The following is a 19,850-nucleotide window of genomic DNA, read 5'->3' as shown; positions in this document are numbered from 1 at the left end:
ATGTGAGATATGACTTATAAACAACTGGTAAGACTTCTAAAACATGGAATGAGGCTGTCAAACATTATTTGGAAAAGAGATATGATCTTAAAAGACTTCTAACCTTATGACCTAACCCTTAAAGCATGAAATGACCTAGAGACCCTTTAACACCATGACTAGAAGAAGGGTTTGTCAATGAGAATGACACTAATTGTGATGAGATGACTCAAAAATTATAAGACTATGACTAGAAACAAGACAACTTTCCAAAGCTTAGAGACAAAGATTTTAGGGTGATAACACCTCCATCCCAACATGTTTCCTAAGGAAACCACCCTAAAAATGCCACTAAAACCCTTCCCCTTGTTTTTCAAGCAAAATTGGGTGAGTTTACAGTGCGCGGTGCACACACGAGGTGGCACAGCACACTCAGGGTGCGCGGTGCACTGGGAGCCCGACCACAATGTAAATATAACACTGGCGTGGCGCATACCCAGCGCGTGGCACACTGGGCAGAGTGCGCGGCGCACAGACATATAAGCCCAAAAATTTACTAAATTGCCCAAAATTTTTGTGAATAACCCTCAAAATTGGAGAGGTAGCCCAACTACCTTCACCATTGGCATTTAACTTGAAGAGGAATGTGATTATGATGACCATGAATCAAATGAATTTTTTTTTTAAAAGTAAAACAAAGATGACACAAAGAAGGTCAAGAAGCTAGGGTTTTGCTACAATGACATTATTGCTAAAGTATGCTCCTACCCTACCTCTATCAGCTAATTCCCCTGTAGCAGTTTCCCCTAATAATCACCCTAGCTCCACTGTAATCATATCCATTTGTTCCCTTTATTCCTATAGCTCAAAATATCCAAACCCTACCCCATCAACACCATACCCAAAATGCTCCCAAATCCCTGATAAATTTCTCCTTTTAAACCCCTATTCCCCTTTTCATCATTCCCCTCCTAACACTCCCTGTTTTATTGTCCCCTTGGTGACAGATTTTCAGAGCATCTACCAGTTCTATTGGATTCAGAGGGCAGCATAAAAATCAGGGTACAAACAACAGTAATGGCATCAGAAGTTTCATCAGAGTATGAGGAGGGGACCCACAGTGACACATCTTCAGGAGAGAGGGCCCATAGGAGACATCACCGGAGTGGCAGACATCTTAGAGATGAACCAAACAACCTCACTCAGCGGTAGGCATGCCCACTTGCCATGTCTTGTTTCCAGCACTTGGCATGTTATGAATTTTGTCAAAGGGTGGCAAATGTCAGAGTCCATCATGAGTTGGCCCACCTTTTTGCACTTCATCTACAGGGAGGTCAATCTGTCCTGGCTGGGGTCACTTTCACATTGACACCGGAAACCATATCAGTGGCAACAGGAATACCGAACATTGGAGAAAAGTGGCATAAGAAAAAGAAAGTGGAGAGGCATTATTATGAGCCTTACATCAAGAACAGTTGCTTGAGCCAGCTCACCAGAGTTTTTCCATTCATATTTTTGAGGGACGAGTATGCCCCACTCATGAGATTGATCATGAAGTATTTCAGTTGCGAGGGGAGGTTTTCTCACCTTTATGCATATCACATCAGGTTGCTCATGCACTTCACCAGGGTGCGGATGATGAGCCTCCAATTTTTCATATGTGGGAACATAGAGAGGATGAAGAATTTCATGAAGCACAAGACCCCTCGACAACAGCTAAACAATGTCTATCATTTTGCTCTCATCCGAATTTTGGTGGACCATCAGTTGGGATTGCAGGGTATTGCTTGGGAGGACTTCATCTCCCATGATTTCTTCAGCACTCCATCGGTGGTATCAGAGGTAGAGCATGAGGTGGGGGGTCCTTCACATTAGTTTGAGCACCATGAGACTGCCACCATGCCAGTATACATCACATACCAGAAGGGAAGTAGACCCTTATTTGTTGCAGCAAAGTGAGTGTTATCTCCACCCGGGGTGGAAGGGACCTCGCTTCTGACATCAGCACCACAGGAGAAGGGTAAGGGCAAGGAGCCAGTGCAGGAGGAAGGGCCATCAGGTGAGCAAGAGACCGAGTTTGTTCTCCTCCAGGATGATGAGACAGATGCAGAACCTACAAACGCTGAGCTGGGAGAGATCATTCAGGAGTAGCAATCAGTGATTGAGAACTTATCGCTAGACTTGGAAAGTGCCAAGTGGAACGTGCAGTATCTGGAGGAGAGGAACAAGCAACTTGAGGATCGGCTAGCTAAGATAGAGTTGCAAATGATCAAGGAAAACCGGCAACACATCCTGGCAGCACAAGGCAGACCTATGGAGCAAAGAGACAAGGACCGGGAGTAAGTGTTAGAGAAAGTGAACGTTCACTTGGAGTAGTGGTTGGATAAGGCTAACAGGGAGAAAGACATGCTGAGGCGCATGACCCACCACTACATGGCCCAAAACATGAGCTCCAAAGCAAGAATTAGGGGCCTAAAGGCAAAATTGAGCAAAGCGACAAAAGAGGAAAAGGAGGCAAAAGAGGCAAAGGAGCAAGATTGGCTTCGAATCCTGGCTGAAGCTTCCTTGGCACAGCATATCACTTCATAAAGAACATCTTGCCCAAATTTAAAAAAATTTGGGCAAATTTTGGTCACTTGGCAAATTTTTGGATAAAAAACAGGAAATTCCTCTCTGTGCGCTATGCCACTGGCGTGACGCTAAAATTATAGGGCTCCAATGAAGAAACGTCTTGCATATTTGGATTCAACATCGAAAATTATGGCTACTGGTGTTCGGGCAAGAAATTTTGACAAGATCTGGGTCTCCTAATGGTCAAAAAACACCCAAAAATGGCATCTCTGCCACTTTTTTGACACACAAAAAGCAGTCTTGGGCGATTGAAAATTTGGAGGTGCAAATGAGCACCAAATTTGGAAATTATAGTGGGGTTAGAAAGTAAACAGGATAGGCTTTCCAACAAGTCCACTTGGGCACATTTTTGACACATGAAAGTGCCCCAAAATAGGATCCAAAGTGGCGCAACACACAGAGAATTAATTTGGCGCGGTGCATAGGGGAAAAAACTACCAATTTGCTCCCGTTTCGCGAAATTTTGGGTTGCAACTTCTCTAAGTGGGCCTGGTCATCTACACTTCAGTTTTTTGGCACCAAAGGCGGCATTTAAAGTGTTTTTTCTCTAGATGGGCATCTATCCAAGTGGCAAATGAATGCAAAGGGTCACCCCAGCCAAATGTCATGCTTGTGAGCGCTGCACCTGTAGCTGATGGTTGGCTCTCCATCTCCATTTTGTAATTATTCGAGTAACTCCCCAATCCTTGGGAATTCTATCTCTTCCTCACACATTATATATATTGTATGCAAGTTATTTGCAAAGGGTTGGCTAGCTTGTAACTTCTAGGAGACTGTGGGAAAGAAACTCTGTTTCTGCACTGTTTATTTTTGACAGAGAATTAATGAAAGGCGACGGCTCTGTTTCATGAGATTCTTGCGGTTGTGAGTGTAGAAAATGTGTTCTTATGTTCCATATGTATCTTGTTATGTTTCATAATTCAATTCACATTTCATTTCAGTGAAATTTTCAAAGTGAGATTAGGTAGAATTCAATTTATATTTCTCTGCTTGTGGGAAAATTTCATGTATAGTGTTATTCTTCTATTGAAAAGGATTCATGCGACTATGCCCTTTTCAATTTCTTCAGCAATCTTTCCATTCCGCGTTAACTTAAACCAAAATTGCTGCACTTTCCGCCTACATTTCCTCACGGAATAATTTGTGCCTTCATATTCAATTCTCTATTCTTTGCTGAGCGCCGGTCCCATAAACATCCTAGAAGCTAGGTCATTCATAAAATTGTTTTCAGAATCCCTATTCACTTACTAGCCTAAGGTAAATATTTCATTGTAAGTCATCTCAGACCATTTTCAATCATCTATTCACTGAGCGTGACTCGGAGAGAGCCCTCTCCTGCTCTGGTAGGGCTAGCTACCAGACTGAGCGTGGTTTGTGGTTACCTTAATTTTTGCCTTCCTTCAGCCTAAGGCAGATTTAGGTGCTAACAACATCAACATTGCAATGGACCTTTTGTGACTTGGACCACCTTCAAAAAAGCTCTTACAGACTGCTTTGACCAAGAATCTTCTTTTCTGGGTCGTCTTACTAAGCTCCGACAGACTAGCACAGTGGATGAATATGTTACAGCCTTTGAAGCCTTAGCCTTCCACACTAGGGGTCTCTCAGATGTGTTCTACATGGAATGTTTTATCAGTGGTCTTAAAGAAGCCATAAAAGCCCACGTCCTACTGCACCAACCTCCCACATGGACAGAGGCTTGCAAGGTAGCTTGTAACAAGGAACGTGCATTAGCAGCCCAGTACAGTCGCCCAAATTCACAGCTAAGGGTCGGCCCCCACAGGCTCACAACACGACTCAAACACTTAAGGTTCAAAAGGTGTCACCTACAAAAATGGCCAAAAGAAGAAAGCAAGGATTATGTTACTACTATGATGAAAAATACTCCCCAGGTCATAAATGCAAGGAGCCCAAATTTTTTCAAATTGATGCCACTGATTACAGCTCATCGGAGGAAGATCCACCACTGTAGGAACATGAGGTAGTAGAAGAGGACAACCAAAAGTACAATGTCCCTAACGAATCCATTATTTCGCTGCATGCTTTGGCCAGGATTTCTTCACCTCAAACTCTCAAAATTAGAGGTTTTATTAAACATCGCCCAGTAGTAGTCTTGATTGATAGTGGAAGTACACATAATTTCATCCATCAAAAAGTCGCGGAAGAAGTGCATTGTTTTGTACGAGCAGTTTCTAACTTCCAAGTCCAAATTGTGGATGGGGGCACAATGAAATGTGAAGGCCACTGTGAAAATGTCAAACTTCAAATGGGGGATTATCAGTTGAAGACCCACATGTTTTCCATACACATGGGAGGGTGCGACATTGTCCTCAGTGTTGAATGGCTTCACACCCTTGGGCCAATCACAATGGATTTCCAAGAGTTATATATGAGTTTTAAGCAGAACAACTCCACACATACCCTCCGTGGACTCCAGGCGGGAGCTCCCTCTATCATCAGCTCGCATAGGATGGAAAAATTGCTAAAAAAGTGCCATCATGGAGTTATATCTCAATTTAATGCCATCCAAGTAGTCGAAACCAAGTCTCTGCCGATTCATCCTAAGATGCAACAGATTTTAAATAACCATCTGCCGGTCTTTGACAAGTCTCATGAGCTTCCACCCTCGAGAGGGGAATATGATCATAGCATCACCTTGGTTCCAGGGGCCCAACCCCCAAATGTGCGCCCATACAGATATCCGTTCACCCAAAAGAATGAAATAGAAAAAATAATCAAGGAACTTTTGGAAGCAGGTGTCATTCGTCCCAGCATTAGTCCTTATTCATCACCAGTGGTCATGGTGCTCAAGAAAGATGGGGAGTGGCGGATGTGTCTAGACTTTACGGCCCTCAATAAGTTGACAGTCAAAGATAAATTTCCCATCCCGGTGGTTGATGATTTGCTGGATGAACTCAATGGAGCTCAATTCTTCACTAAGCTGGATCTTCGCTCAGGCTACCACCAAATTCGCATGAAGCAAGTCGACATTCCAAAGACTACTTTCCGAACTCATGAAGGCAATTATGAGTTCCTGGTCATGCCATTCGGTCTTTGTAATGCCCCATCTACCTTTCAGAGCCTTATGAACCACCTTCTCAAACCATATCTTAGGAAATTTGTTCTTGTCTTCTTCGATGACATCATCATCTATAGTTGCACTTGGGCCGTACATCTTCAGCATGTAGATCTACTCTTGCAATTGCTCCGCAAGCATAAATTATTTGTTAAGATGTCCAAGTGTCCGTTTGGCATGGAAGAAGTTGAGTATTTGGGCCACATTGTGGGGCGTGAAGGTGTCAAGGTGGACCCCAAAAAGATCCAGGCAATGCAGGATTGGCCTCAACCTAAGACCTTGAAGAGCCGGAGAGGATTTTTGGGTCTCACAGGCTATTATCGCAAATTTGTCTGCAATTATGGTCCCTCACTCAACTCCTGAAGAAAAATTCATTCTTCTAGAATGAGGACGCACAACAGGCATTTACAGCTCTAAAAAATGCCATGTGTTCCACTCCAGTCTTAGCACTCCCTGACTTCACCAAATCTTTTGTCATTGAATCTGATGCTTCGGGTACAGGTATTGGGGCGGTCTTAATGCAGGAAGGGCGACCTTTGGCCTTCACAAGCCAACAACTAAGTGGGAAGAATCTGGGCCAATCCACCTATGAGAAGGAAATGATGGCCATTTTACATGCAGTAGAGACCTAGCGACCTTACTTATTGGGGCGATGTTTCCAAATCCGCACAGACCATCACAATCTTAAATATTTTTTGGAGCAATGTCTGTCCTCCCCACAACAAAATAAATGGCTCGCCAAAATGCTGGGATATGATTATGAGATCATTGTAGAAATTTTGAATAATTTAACACATATTCAACAGAGATTATCCTGATCATGTACTATTGCAGAATACATACACAATACATAAGCTCCTCTACGTTGATCATCAATATAGCAGCATCAATAACAATAAAACATCAAGAGCATTCACACATTAACACAGTATGTAACCCGGGGAAAGCATCTCGCTAAAAACCCCAACTATCTGTATATTAATGATTGAGACCATGTAACATTACAAAGTACAATGCTTATCACAAGAAATCCAGTACCAGCTCTAGCTGTTACACACAATATAGCTAAGATCTGATCTCCAAATCTATTCCACTGCTTGCCTGCCTCCACTGCTCAATACCTGCTCAAGAATGAATGAGAATTGTTTACCAAACTCGTATTTCACCTCCAAATAATCACTCACACTGTGTTAGATGTGAGCAGAGGCTATAATACTGGGAAAATACATGAGAAAACTCATTGGCATACTCAATCCCTTGATTGTGCAAGATCTGATGCACAAATATAGTCACAACTGATAGCAATCTGATTCTCTAACACCTGTCCCTGTTGAACTGAACATGCACCGACATGCAATTGAGTTAACTGATGTATTCTATAGTTGTATTATGAGTTAATAATTATTTTTACAACTCACCATTAGTCTATTTGTAGTTAGACTAACTACAACTAGTTTAACCAAGTCAAACTGAACACAACTCCATCAACTCCACAATCAACTCCACCAAACTCAACTGATTTAGTTCTAATTGAAGTCATGCATGCAACAACTCAACTGACTCATAAGAAAAGTGTACTTCCTTCTGACAGTTGCGTGGGCCACATCTGTAGCTCAAATTGAAGTGCTCCAAGAGAATAAGATCAAGTTTATAGTCCAAATATTATTATGAGACAATAATATTTGACTTTTCTATTTTGGACAGCCAGTCTAAAAATAGACTTTGATCACTCCTGCTGTGGTCACTCCTACTATGATCACTCCTGCTGTGGTCACTCCTGTTATGATCATCCCTGCTGTGGTCACTCCTGCTGTGATCATCCCTGCTAGGATCCAAAAATAGAACTTGCACCATAATTTGCCTGCGGGCCCACTTAGTGAAGACGACTCTTTTCACTAAGCTCCATCATCTTGTTGCAATCTCAACACTCCCTCTCGACAAGATATGGATTATCAGCCACCCCTATCCTGCCTCGGTGGTACTCAAATTTGCTCTTGGTGAGAGCCTTCATCAGAATATCAGCATCCTGATCCTCCGTTGGAATGTATGAAAGCAACATGATCCTTTGTTGCACACAATCTCTGATATGATGGTACCTGATGTCCTTGCTGCCATATACTCGGTCTCTTGAGCTCCCTGCCCAATCTGCATCCTCCTGTCTGTACCAAGATCCATATCCCGATGTGCCTCTCAAGTAGCACAATACATGCTTGCCCGCCTTCCAGAAGAGCTTGGTAGGCTTAACCATAGCTTGTGAAAGCTGGTTAACTGCATAGCATATATCAGGTCGTGTATTAACCAAATACATCAGTGACCCCACCAACTGTCGATAAACAGTGGCATCCACTTCTTCTCCCGAAGTGGCATCCTCCTTCCTCCAACCTCCAGGAAGAGGAGTATCAACAGGCTTGCAGCCATGCATGTTGAACTTCTCCAGTATCTCCCGAGCATACTTGCCCTGAGAAACAAACAGTCCACCACTGCGTTGCCATATTTCCAATCCTAGGAAATAGTGAAGGAGGCCCAAGTCCTTCATATCAAACTCTATAACAAGATCCTTCTTGCATGACAGTATCAATAGCTCATCACCCGTTAGAATCAAATCATCAACATACAATACAATGATAAGCAACTTACCCTCCACCACAATCTGGTATAGGTTAGGATCTGCCTTGCTCTTGGAGAATCTAAGTCTTGTGAAATAGCTGTCTATCCGTGTGTACCAAGCACGTGGTGCTTGCTTCAACCCATACAACGCTCTCTTGGGCCTGCACACATGCGACTCGCTGCTGAAGAACTCAAAGCCTTCGGGCTGCTCAATGTACACCTCCTCCTCAATGACTCTGTTGAGGAACGCAGTCTTCACATCCATCTGATGAATGTGCCATCCCATCTGCGCTGAGAGATCAAGAATCGTCTGTATGGAAGAATACCTTGCGACAGGTGCAAAGGTCTCCTCATAATCGATCCGCTCTATATGTGAAAAGCCTCGGGCAACAAATCTTGCCTTGTACTTCTCTACACTCCCGTCAGCTGCCTGCTTAACTTTGTAGATCCATCTCGAACCCACCACTGATTTCCCTTCTGGTCTAAGAACAATCTCCCATGCACTGTTTCTGACAATAGAATCATACTCTTCCACCATGGCGTCTACCCATGCGAGATCCTCCACATATTCCTCGAAAGAGGATGGCTTAGTCACAACACACTTGCTCATAAGAGCCATGTATCCAGTGTATCGATCAGGTGACTGTCTCTGCCTTCGTTGGGCTGTAGGTGGTCCTACAACTTTCTCTGCATCTTGAGCCAGTCGCTCAGCTTCTGTCAAGCGCTTTCACCCTCTGATGGTTGGCATTGCATGAGTGGTCTCTTCCACTCCATGAACCTCGTCCTGTGGCTGATCCACATCCTGAAGCTCATCCTTAGGAACTAATAGCTCCTCATCTGCATGTAAGTGTAGCTCCCTCTCAAGCGAACACTTCATGGCTTTCTCCTCCTGAAATTTTATATCACGTCGCACAATAGTTTTACCACTGTCTGGAAAATACACATGATAGATGTGGGGTGTATCAGTGTACCCCACAAATATCCCAACCTCTGCGGTCGGCTCCAACTTCTTCCTGGCATCCTTCGTCCCATGCATGTATTATTAGCACCAAAAATCCTCAAATGAGAAAGATCAGGCTTCTTACCAGAATAAGCCTCCTCGGGTGTACTCATGCCAAGTATCCTATGAGGACAACGGTTCTGCACATAAACTGTTGTATTGCATGCTTCCGCCCACAAGTGAAGGGGTAGGCCATGATCATGCAACATTGCCCATGCAGCACCCACTATCGTTCCATTCTTCCGCTCAGCCACCCCTTCTGCTGTGGGTTATGGGGAGCTATGAGCTCTCTATGAATCCCTTCTGCCTTGCAGAAATCCTTGAACTCATCCGAGATGTATTCACCACCATTATCGCTCCTAATAGCCTTCACCTTCTTCCCCGACTCCTTCTCAACCAGTGCTTTGAACTCATAGAACTTTGAATATGTCTCGCTCTTCTTCTGCATGAAGAAGATCCAGCACTTACGAGAGAAATCATCAACAAAAATCACATAATACCTGTGTTTTGCTGTCGAAGCAACTGAGAAATGTCCACACACGTCTGTGTTAATTCTCTCAAGGATCGTCATGGCGTGACTATCCTTCTCGTGAAAGGTGGCTTTCACAAACTTCCCCAAAGTACACCCCTTACAGTGATCCGACTTCGCAAGTGTGCCTTTAGGAAGCCCTGTAGTGATCTGCTGCAGTATCTTCAAGGCTCCATGGTGAAGGTGACCCAATCTCTTGTGCCACAACTCGCCATCATCCTGGCTCACCAATCCTTCTGCCTTACCTGCCATTGCTGCGCATACATCTACATGCAACTGATCAAGGTTCCTCACTCGAACCCCTATCTTCTGGGTCTCACCAGTTGTCTTGCTGCGCATCCATCTACATGCAACTGATAAAGGTTCCTCACTCGAACCCCTATCTTCCGGGTCTCACCAGTTGTCTTGCTGCGCAGGAAAGCCTTTCCCTCGCTGAAAACAACATCACACCCCTTGTCTTTTAACATCGCCACTGAGATAAGATTCTTCTTCAATCCTGGAACATGCATGACTTCCTTCAATACGAAGGGTTTACCAGACTCCCTCTCAAAGGAAATGGTACCGATACCGATCGCACTGTATCTACCATCATCACCCATCTCGATGTGCACTCCAAGATCTTTGTCCTCCAGATCAGAAGACAAATCTCTATCTCTCGTCATGTGAAAAGATGCACCACTGTCCAAGAACCACACCGATCCCATCACACTTGAAACCAAGCATGTGATCAATGAAAAATCAAGCTCAAATTGTGAGGCTAGAGCCTCTCCTGCTAAAGATCTAGCAGCCTGCTTGTTCTTCTTCTTCTGCGGACAATTAGTGGCATAGTGTCTGTGCTGGTGATAGTGAAAACACTTCACCTTGGACATATCCTGCTTCTTGCCTTTCGCACCAGACTGAGAAGCTTTCTTGTTCTTCCCTTTGTTTGCTTTGGAAGCCAAAGCGCAATTCTCTTCATCAGATACCTTTGATGAAGATCCATTCTCACCTTTATTATTTCTGAGTTTATCCTTGAGCGCCAGGTCACTCTTGCTTTGGAATAACATTTGCAATCCGTTGAAAGACATTTCAACAACACTGCTACAAATTCGATTTCCGCCGGCTCCCAACTCAATCGCCTCGGATCTAAGATTCGTGAAAACATAATATTTCTCGTACAGAGATTGACTGTATGGGCATTCACCGAATATCTCACCTTCCAAAGGAAAGATGAATCCAGAGGCCACCTGGCCCGATTATAGACTCTGCCTGAAGAAATAGAATGTAAACACTTCCTGAATAGTAGATCTGATGATCAACAACTCTGATACCATGTAGAAATTTTGAATAATTTAACACATATTCAACAGAGATTATCTTGATCATGTACTATTGCGGAATACATACACAATACATAAGCTCCTCTACGTTGATCATCAATATAGCAGCATCAATAACAATAAAACATCAAGAGCATTCACACATTAACACAATATGTAACCCGGGGAAAGCATCTCGCTAAAAACCCCAACTATCTGTATATTAGTGATTGAGACCATGTAACATTACAAATTACAATGCTTATCACAAGCAATCCAGTACCAGCTCCACCTGTTACACATAATACAGCTAAGATCTGATCTCCAAATCTATTCCACTGCTTGGCTACCTCCACTTCTCAATACCTGCTCAAGAATGAACGAGAATGGTTTACCAAACTCGTATTTCACCTCCAAAGAATCACTCACACTATGTTAGACGTGATAAGAGGTTATAATACTGGGCAAATACATGAGCAAACTCATTGGCATACTCAATCCCTTGATTGTGCAAGATCTGATGCACAACTATAGTCACAACTGATCGCAATTTGATTCTCTAACACCTGTCCCTGTTGAGCTGAACATGCACTGACATGCAATTGAGTTAACTGATGTATTCTGTAGTTGTATTATGAGTTAATAATTAGGTTAACAACTCATCATTATTCTATTTGCAGTTAGACTAACTACAACTAGTTTAACCAAGTCAAACTGAACACAACTCCATCAACTCCACAATCAACTCCACCTAACTCAACTGATTTAGTTCTAACTGAAGTCATGCATGCAACAACTCAACTGACTCATAAGAAAAGCGTACTTCCTTCTGACAGCTGCATGGGCCACATCTGTAGCTCAAACTGAAGTGCTCCAAGAGAATAAGATCAAGTTTATAGTCCAAATATTATTATGAGACAATAATATTTGACTTTTCTATTTTGGACAACCAGTCTAAAAATAGAATTCGATCACTCCTGCTGTGATCACTCCTGCTGTGGTCACTCCTACTATGATCAGTCCTGCTGTGGTCACTCCTGCTATGATCATCCCTGCTGTGGTCACTCTTGCTGTGATCATCCCTGTTGGGATCCAAAAATATAACTTGCGCCATAATTTGCCTGCGGGCCCACTTAGTGAAGGCAACTCTTTTCACTAAGCTCCATCATCTTGTTTCAATCTCAACAATCATTTACAAGAAAGGACAATAAAATAGTGTAGAAGATGCATTATCTTGCCAATTTGAGGAGGGAAGTACCCTGTTAGCAATTTCCCTTCCCATTCCAGAATGGATTGAAGAGGCTCGCAGGGAATGGTTTTCACATCTTGGGCTCTCGCAACTTATTTCTCAATTGCAGGCGGATCCAAATTCCACCAAGGGCTACTCGTGGCAGGATGGGATTCTTCGCTACAGGGACAGAGTCGTAATATCACCAACATCCACCCTCAAAAGTCACATTTTGGTAGAATTGCACTCATCCCCCATTGCAAGACATTGAGTCTTTCAGAAGACGTATGCTCGCACCAGAAGACCATTTTTTTGGACAGGCATGAAAAAGGAGATCCTTACTTTTGTAGCAGAATGTGATGTCTGTCAACGCCACAAAGGGGAGACCGTCAAAGCACCAGGCACATTACAACCGTTGCCTATCCCGATAACAATATGGACGGAGGTTTCTATGGATTTCATTACAGGTCTTCCAAAGTCAGGAAACAAGTCAGTCATCATGGTGGTTGTGGACAGACTTTTGAAGTATGCTCATTTCTATGCCCTACCCCACCCGTTTACACCGACTTTGGTCGCTCAATCTTTCATGGATTAGAGCTTCAAATTGAATGGCATGCCCAATTCTATTGTGTCCAATCGCGATCCGATCTTCACCAGTAATTTTTGGCAGGAACTCTTCAAGCTACAAGGCACCCAACTAAAACTCAGTACTTCTTATCATCCACAAACAAATGGTCAAACTAAAGCCATCAGCAAATGTCTGGAAACCTACCTTAGGTGTTTCACTTCAGAAAATCAACATCTTTGGGTATAGTGGTTACCTCTGGCTGAATGGTGGTATAATACCAACTATCATGCCACCACCAAAATGACTCCCTATGAAGCAGTATATGGTCAAATCCCTACTTCTCCTACTTCTTATATCAATGGGTGCTCAAAGGTACAAGCAGTGGATCAACTCCTACAAAACCGTGCAACCATGCTCACCCATCTTAGAGAGAATCTTCATCAAGCTCAAAACCGCATGAAGCAACAGGTAGACCAGCATCACTCAGAGCGCCAATTTCAAGAAGGGGATCAGGTCTTTTTGAGGCTGTAACCATATAAGCAAACATCACTCAAAGACAAGGGTTGTCAGAAACTATCTCCAAAATTCTACGGACCATATCAAGTACTTCAACGCATTGGAGAAGTAGCCTACAAGCTGTATTTGCCGCCTATTGCAAAAATCCATCCATTTTTCCATGTCTCATGCCTCAAGAAAATGATTGGGAACAATTGCAGAATTCAAACCATTCTACCTGAATTGGACGAGGAAGGGTCAATCTGGCTCCAACCTGAACAGGTCCTAGACAGACGAGAAAGGCACCTACGTGGCCGCATGCTTAGGGAAGTTCTCGTCAAATGGAAAGACACCTCTCCGGAAGATGCAACTTGGGAACCAACCACTATTCTTCAGCAGTTTCCACAGCTTCAACCTTGAGGACAAGGCTATTCTTAAGGGGGAGGGCATGTTAGGGTCCCACCCTAACCCCCTTATTTATGTAGTGGGATTGAGTCATAGTAAAGAGTCAATAAAGCCCATTTTAATAATTGTAAGTGGTTAACCCACAATTAATGACGGGACCACAGTTAGTTGCAAATGGGCCATGGTATTAGATAGATGGTATTAATAAAACCCATGGTATTGATCCATGGTATTGCATGTATGAGTGATTATAAAGGATAGAGACTCCCTGCGAGGAGCATCGTGTCTTATTTTTGTATTGAGATCTACTCTATTGGAGGTTGCCCCCTCGAAGAGGCCAGTGAACATTGCTTTCTGAATAGTAAAATATTTGTTGTTGTCTCTCACTATTCTATGTTTTGGGTATCTTTCTTCGCATATTTTGTATTTGGGTATCTTTTTTGCAGGTTAAGAGCATAACAAAATAGGGGAATAATATTCAAGATCCAAGCATAAATGTCACTTCAGCAGAAGCTATAGAGGAGTTGGTGCATCAACAGGTCATAAGAATAAGGATCTAGCTTCTACCAAAGTGCACATTGATAAGAAAAATCTTGATGCAAGGAAGAAAAGTCTTAAAAGATCATAGAAATTTAGCCCTTCTTATCAGTTATTTGAGTCTTTTAAATGGTCATGTTACAAAGGCGAGATAATTTATTCTATGAATTAAAATGCATTGATCCTTTGCGGATAGATTGAGTATAATGTATTAGAAGCTGGAAAGGTTTGGTTTCATAATTTTTGGTAGCCAAAAATTGGGTACCTAAGACATAGTTAATGGAAATTGCTACAATTTTATCAGTTGGTATCTATATTTATTATTTTTAGCGCCCCCTTAAATATTTTGTATTTTTGTGTTCTTTTACGACATTTCGTCCATGTAAATCTAGTTTGTAAGTAATTTTCAATGATTGTATGCAATTTTCGAAATAGTAGGTTTGTTGGTGCTAAGTTGTTACTCCGAAAAATGAGGCCCATAATGGAAACATTGAAGCAACCTGAAATATTGAATTTCTTTGGTAATGTTGAAATTTAGTCCTTTGAAAACAATTAGTTTTTAGTTGAATAATGCCTATTTTTCATTTCTGTGGGTATGATGTGTATTAAGAGGATGGAAAGGCTTGGTCTTAGAACCTTCTCCAATTATAAAACAAAATCACTAGTTAGACCAAGATGTTTAAACTTGATATCAAAAGTGGGTTGTTCTCAGATTCAAGAGTTTTTCTCCATTGAATTCACAATCAATTTTATCCGTTGTTCTGTTTTTCCCCTGATTCGATTCATCAAGAACCATAGCCAATACTTGTTTCTCCAATTGTTCAGGTTTTGGCTATATATTTGAACATAACATTGGGTGACATAATATTTCCTATATGCTATTATTCTTGACTGTACATCACAATTTTTGTTTTTTTTTGGGTCCATGAAGTTAACTATAGGTTGATGGTTAGGGATGCAATTTCTCCCCTTTCATATTAAAAATTTAGAAAACAAATTTCTATGTCACAAAATTACATGTAGAAAATACATTTATACAAAAAAGAAATGACATTTCCACCACATGGCTCTTGTTGGATCTCCTTGCACAATACTAAAAAAAAACCCATGTAAAGAAAAACAAGCACAGTGACATTGCCACCACATGGCTCTTGTTTCCCAAAGGAAACAACCTAATCATCTTATTTATAGAGGGAGTACCTATATATGTTTTTTAAGCCTGTATGAGTGTAAAATAGTAACTTTTCATTGGTCCCATATTTTCCATAGTTTTTATCATAGTAGATGTACATTATATGAAGTATTTCATCCATATTTTTGCTGAAAGGATGCTTATTTAGTGAAAATAACACCTCCTATGCTGAAATAGTCAACAAGAGACCATGGTAATACATGTTTTTGGGAGGTGTTGCTTAAATATATAGCTTCACTTATATTCGTAGAGTCAAAATAGGACTATGGTACATGGATGGGAAAGACCCTCCAATCTGCTCTCGATCTGTAACCTAGTGAAACTATCACAACATGATCTGCTAGTTATTATGCTTCATTGTTAAGGTCCCTGTATATATGACTAAAATATTACGATGGAATTTGGAAACAATATCGCATGCAATTCTTACTCTTGTTTGATGGAAAATATCAATAAATGTGGTGTCACCTGAAATCTAACCTAGAACCACTTGTGAGTGGCCATATCTACCAAGCAATGTCAAGAAGTGGGCACATTAAAGGAGCTATGTTGTATTGTTGGTGGCACTTCCAAGTATATGTTTTAAAGATAATGTCTCACTAGAGGGTATTAAGAGTCATTCTCTAGTATTGTTGAGTCACGGTTTCCCTTGAGAGGCACCATCAAAATATCCTCTAGAAATTTTAGAATTGTATTTCAAACGTATGATAGTGCAAGGAATCCTTGTCTTTGGTGAGGTGCATGATAAGTTAATGCTTGCCTTCAACATGTAGAAAATCTTGTAGATTTTTGGAGGTTTATTTTGGAATACACCATTGTTTTGAGCTAGAGAAATGGAGCAAATCACCTCTAGAACCAAATTTTTTTCTTATGATCTAGTTGTATTCCATTCATTTAATGCCTTTGCGTTATCTCCAATCCATTATTACATTTTACATAGTCTATGAATGATAGCCCATATCTTATTTGTGAGATGGAAATGAATCAAAAGGTGATTTCATGCTTTCCTTCTATTCACTTAAGAGTGCATCTATTGGGACTTGTCCATCCTCTTCTTCTAATCATGTCTAGATTGGGATTACACCCTTGATTTGATATTTGGGGACCCCAACCATGGTTGTATATAGTGGTCTTGCATCTAGATGGTCTAGACTTATGCTTGAACACCTTATTTGGTGCAAACCTATTCATAAAAAATCATCAATTGATTTTTCATCATCATATAGATCAATTTATATGTTATATTATATACATCCACATAATCAATCTTCTTAAAACATGGTTTATCTTGGTGTGCCTTAGACAATTAAATGCCACAAATCATAGTGAGATATGCTTGAGTGTGGGTTGAGTAATTGCATTGTGGGAGAACTAATATGCATTTACAATATATATCAAAAGAAGAAAGGTGCATTGTAGAATGCATGTGGGGTCATAAGAGAGACATCATGTCACTATACTAGGGATATAAATATAAAAGGGTATAAAAAATATTAATGAGAAAATGGATACATACTATACCTAGTGAAAATATGGGATTTTAAATTGGGAAGTTGTATTGGTAGGGGGTTAAATAAAGTGATTTTTAGAGGTATTTTCCAATATTGCATCAAATTATTGGTCTTGTTTAGTATGCCATGAATGCACGTGCTATGTCAGAGGTTCATTGACTGAAGCCCCCATGCAATTCCCCCCTTGTCAAATATAAGGTGAAAAGTATTCTTCATTACTACAAGTCTAGTCATCACTCTCGAACATATCCTTTGGTATGACCTGTAAATATTCTTGGTTGTTTTCATCCAATCCCAAGAAGAAATCCATCCGAAATTTACTTGCTCTCTTGCAGTAGTCTTCTTTTTGGAACATCTATCTGTATGGTGTTTGCACTTTCCACAATGATCACATGGGTGAATATCAAAACATTGATCTTTCACATGTCCAACTCTATTATATTGTTTTCATCTATCAACTTGTTTTGGAACAACACCATCCAAAAATCAAACATTTTAGAATTGCATAGGTTTAACAAAATATGGAATGTGAAAAGATAGATCCAGAATATCCTTGATGTAACCCAAACCAATTATGTGCTTATTGTGTGTAATCTCTTCCCATAGTCTTATAATAGGTTTCACATTAGAACTTATAATCACATCCAAATTTTCCATTGAAATCACTTTATTTATCCGATGATTCTCTGGCTGATGATCGGGCTCCAACAAACTATTGTTTAGAACAAGAACAGGTTCATAATTCTTCCTTTGTAATTTATGTAGTTCACCTCGTTGAAAATTAGACTCTAGCTCAAAGAATTCAAATTTTCTTTTAACATTTTTCAAACATGATTGGAGGTCAGAGAGCCTGTCCTTGCTGACTTGGACACGGTTATGAATAGTAGACGACATTAAACTACGTAATAATTGTAAAAAAAAAATCAAGTTTGGCCATCTTCTCCAACAATCAACTTTGAAAAAAGGGGTATCGAATACCACAAAAAATGCACCCAATATAAATGAATTTACAATGATTTAACCGGGTGTCGGGTTCAACCGAAAATTCACTCATTTACAACATAATAATTTCAACAAAAAAATTATCAGATTGCTGCAAAAAAAATGTCATCTTGCAAACAACCACTATAGTGATTATCACAACCTCCAAAATTAACTTCCTTTTTCGTTTTGTAAAAAATTATCAATCACAAATATTTGAACTTGTGACCTTGAACACACCATGTAACTGTATGAGCTTTGCTAACCACACTACCTTCTTTACAAGTTCAATTTCATTGTGCATTCATGCATCCCAAATACTCCAATTTTATAAACACTCAAACCACTCTTAATATTTCTCCTTTTCACTAAGGGCAACTCCAACTACTCCAACTTTATAAACACTCAAACCACTCTTAATATTTTTCCTTCCCGCTAAGGACAACTCCAAATATGGAAACTATTGAAGCCATAATTGTTTTGCATCCAATGAATTCTTCAAACAAATTCTTTTCAAATTTTCAAATATGTGAAGTAGTCCTCTAAAAGAAAATATAAATCCCTTTCTCCTTTTGCTTTAAATAAAAATTGGCTTAGTGATTTGATGGTGGGCTCCAAAACTAATCCATTAGAGAACTAAGTTCAAATCTCATTGTTTCATTTTTTATTTTTCTCTTCAACTTTTAAAACTTATTTCAAATTAAAATAAAAACAAAATGTTTTCTTTAATCACAATTTGATATAGTTTCCATTCACTTGATACTCGCCAACTTTTCTGATTCTTTCTCTGTTCACTTTCACCTTTCTGGCTCTGCCTACTTCCACACAAAGATGTTGATTCTGGAAGTAATATAAAATATATAGGAAATGTATTCATCTTACTTGTGGTCTCATATTCTGGAAAACGTCTCCATGTTCATTTATTTTTTCCAAATCCTTCTCAAACAATTATATAAATATTTTTTTACCTTCACTTTCATGAACCTTGAAGTAATAATAAAAATAAAAGAAATATATCCTTGATATAAATTTTTTGAAAATACCTCGCATAAAATTTTAAAATTTGGTGAATTTTATTTTACTGCTTTTACCCTTTGATAAATCTTTCCCACTCTTCGACTGCATTTTTTTAATCACCATGCCTCTATGCGACTCTTCCTTTTTAGTTGAAGATTAATAAAAAATCATTCGATTGAAATAAGAATTGTACCTTTTCTTTATGCTACGCCACTATTTCTCCATTACAGACTTCTCAAGGTAACTGGTTCTTCTTGCGTCAGCATAGATTCCACATGCATTTCTCTCCTTTTAATTCAAAGATGCACTAATATCTCTGCACATTATCAATCATCTATTTTTTCCCAATGCCATAGAGTAGTTCAAAGAATGTAAAAAGAGGGGTGCCTAGGAAGGCCACAAAACATGTGGCTTAACTTAATGAGCAAAACGAAGAAACCTCCGCTCTAATACCACTGTACGACAATCAAAAACCAAATAAACCATATATTAAAATATTGTTTCTATCAATTATGTAAAATGTGTACATATTAAAACATATAGGAAACAATTGAATTAGTTTCCGAGTGTTCTTTGAATCCAATAACTACTAACCATAATACAAACTAACCCAATCTTTAATCCTGAGGATTAGTTGTCTAACAAACACCATAATATTCTTATGTTGATCATATTTTTGGGATCTCTAGTGACAAAGGGAATATTGATTCCAAGTGAATGGTTGCCAACATACATTGATAATCAATTTGTGTTCTCTAAGTCTTGTTCAATACAATGTTGTTCAAAGAAATTATGG

At 40.2% G+C, this 19,850-nt stretch overlaps 1 pseudogene; it reads left to right on the top strand.

The window, feature by feature from the left end:
* Positions 1 to 14,444, top strand: part of LOC149238761 (ubiquitin-conjugating enzyme E2 22-like) — a 40,381-nt pseudogene extending 25,937 nt beyond the window's left edge.
* Positions 14,445 to 19,850: the final 5,406 nt, after the last annotated feature.

The sequence above is a fragment of the Pinus tabuliformis genome, chromosome 8 (genome assembly GCF_031772625.1).
Source record: "Pinus tabuliformis cultivar Carrire ecotype Pingquan chromosome 8, CPIR1, whole genome shotgun sequence".
NCBI lineage: Eukaryota > Viridiplantae > Streptophyta > Pinopsida > Pinales > Pinaceae > Pinus > Pinus tabuliformis.
Note: the sequence above shows the minus strand (reverse complement) of the source record. Positions and strands in the feature narration are given on the sequence as shown.